Consider the following 2,675-nt stretch of genomic DNA (forward strand, 5'->3'; position numbering starts at 1 on the left):
TGTGCCTCGGGCATGCATGCATGCTAAGTGGCTTCAGTCGTGTCCGACTCTGTGCAACACTCTGAACTTCATCCTGCCAGGCTCCTCTGTCCATGGGACTCTCCAGGCAAGAATACTGGAGTGGGTTGCCATGCCCTCCTCCAGGGGATCTCCCGGACCCACGGATCGACCCATGTTTCTTTTGTCTTCTGCATTGGCAGGCAGGTTCTTTACCACTAGAGCCTCCTGGGAGGCCCCTCTGTACCTCAGTTTCCCCATTTGATAACAGTTGTAAAGTTTGATTCCCAGCCTATAGGATTGTTGTGCTATGCTGTGTAATATAGTACTGAGAACAGTACCTGATACGTAACAAGCAGCAACTAAATGATAGTTCTTTTTCATAAACATTGGGTAAGGAAGCATAGGTGAGTTTCTCCTTGAACAACTATGCAATCCTAGGTTTTCTCTTAAGTTTGTGGTAGGGCTCAGCATAAAGAAAATCAGGGCAACTATTTTTTTGTTTTTCTTTAATGATAACTATTTTGAATTTTAATTTATTTGGCTGTGCCAGGTCTTAGTTGCAGCATGACAAACCTATTTTCCCAGCCAGGGATTGTACCTGGGCTCTCTGCATTCAGAGTGCAGAGTCTTAGCCACTGAACCACCAGGAAAGTCCTAGAGCAAACTGCTTTTTATGTCTGAGCTTCCAACTTTACCTACCTGTCATTGTTGTTTGATGGCTAAGTCGTATCCAACTCTTTTGTGACCCCATGGACTGTAGCTCTGCCAGGCTCCCCTGTCCATGGGATTTCCCAAGCAAGAATACTGGAGTAGGTAGCCACTTCCTTCTTCAGGGGATCTTCCCAACCCAGGGATGGAACCTGTGCCTCCTAAATTGGCAGGCAATTTAGGAGGCACAGGTTCCTTTACCACTGAGGAACCAGGGAAACCCTTACCTACCTGGAGGGGTTGTGATTTGAAAACAAGAAGCTCCGCACTCCCATTCAAGACTGTATAAGCCATAATGTGTTTGTAGGTGACCGTCTATTTGTGTTCTTTTTTTTGAGGTAGATATTTTAGTCAAACTAGGGAATGCAGATGAATATGAACTCTTTCGTCATAAAGACCTGCATTTTAATAGGCTTGGTTATTTTTTTTTTTAATTGTCCTGTCCCTTCCCTTCCACAGAGCTGAAATGTAAAGTGGAGTCAAATTTATAATGTGCTTCTGACCTTATGAAAAACAGGCCCTGGAGACAGTTTTCAAGTTGTCTACTTCCTGCAAAATTATAATGGGTAGGTTTGGTTTGAGAAGAACTGTCAGTTAAGGCGGCATTTCCCCCCACCCCACAGTATGACTAATAATGGCAGTTATTAAAATTGAAGTTAAAATACCTAGAATTAAGATTTTGGCAGAACACACAGAGACATTCCATGGTTTTGGACATTTTAAGTATATGCCTTGATGAAATGTTCGCGTCTCACTTGAAAGATTTTAAAAGCGAGAGGTGGAAATAAATGACAGAAATAAAAGTTATATGACAAATGTATCTCAAATGCTCCTCCAATGAATTTTAAAATTTAAAGTAGGAGAAGGGAAAAAAAAGTCTGAGTAGAAGATCAAATCTAAAGGATTGAAAACAGCTTCAAAAATCCTTGAGGAGAATATTTGGGGCAATTTAAATTTCCTGGGAAATTTTGCTCTTTGTGAGGACATTATACTTTGAGGGCAGCTTTCACTGTTAGGGCTAATTTTCCAGATCTGGCAGAAGATTGTTAGGTGAAAAGGTTTCCCTTGGCCCATTTTTGACATGAAGTTATCTCCTGTTTCCCTCGAGCTTTGCAAAAACAGGCCCGCCCTTCACTGACTGAAGTGGAAACCCCAAGTCATTGCTTATCTTCCCCTCTTGGGCCCCTGGGACCTTTCAGGGCAGACCAAGCTCCAGTAGGCTGGGGAGCACTGTGGAGTGGTCTCACACCCTCGCTTACATGTTCTCCCCTTTGGCTAAGAGTTAACAAGAGCTTGAAGCATTATGGGCTCCCTCTGCCCTAGTTGATTGCACGTTCTACCCAAATAACGTGAGGAAAAAAAAAAAAAAAAGATTCCCATGTGCAAATTGTTGTTCCCAAATTATTTTACTATCTAAAACAGGGTTTGTTTTATCAAGGACAAGACTCTGTCCATATTTAATCAATTGTCACTCTGGTTCCAACCCTTACCCCCCACCCACATCTCTGCCTTACATCCCGTCCCCTCTAGTGGGTCTTCTGTCCACTGATCTCTGGTCTGTTCTCTATCTCTTATGAGGAGTGTGTCTACTCTCTGCACAGGGATTTTGGATTTTATCATAATGGCTGTTCGGCAATCTGCCTCCGTTCAGTTCAGTTCGCTCAGTCGTGTTCAACTCTTTGCAACCCCATGGATTGCAGCACTCCAGGCCTCCCTGTCCATCACCAACTCCCAGAGTTTACGCAAACTCATCTCCATTGAGTCAGTGATGCCATCCAACCATCTCATGCTCTGTCATCCCCTCTCCTCCTGCCTTCAGTCTTTCCCAGCATCAGGGTCTTTTTCCAATGAGTCAGCTCTTTGCATCAGGTGGCCAAAGTATTGGAGTTTCAGCTTCAACATCCGTCCGTCCAGTGAACACTTGGGATTGATCTCCTTTAGGATGGACTGCCTCTGTAACCAGTATC

General features: G+C 43.8%; 1 non-coding gene across 1 annotated transcript; it reads right to left on the reverse strand.

The window, feature by feature from the left end:
- Positions 1 to 577: 577 nt before the first annotated feature.
- On the reverse strand, positions 578 to 650 carry TRNAQ-CUG (transfer RNA glutamine (anticodon CUG)). The gene has a single exon. It is a non-coding gene; the product is annotated as a tRNA-Gln (tRNA).
- Between the last annotated feature and the right edge of the window lie 2,025 nt (positions 651 to 2,675).

This window comes from Bos grunniens, chromosome 12, assembly GCF_055505025.1.
Source record: "Bos grunniens cultivar Pamir isolate PY7600 chromosome 12, Bosgru_T2T1.0, whole genome shotgun sequence".
NCBI classification, from domain to species: Eukaryota; Metazoa; Chordata; class Mammalia; order Artiodactyla; family Bovidae; genus Bos; species Bos grunniens.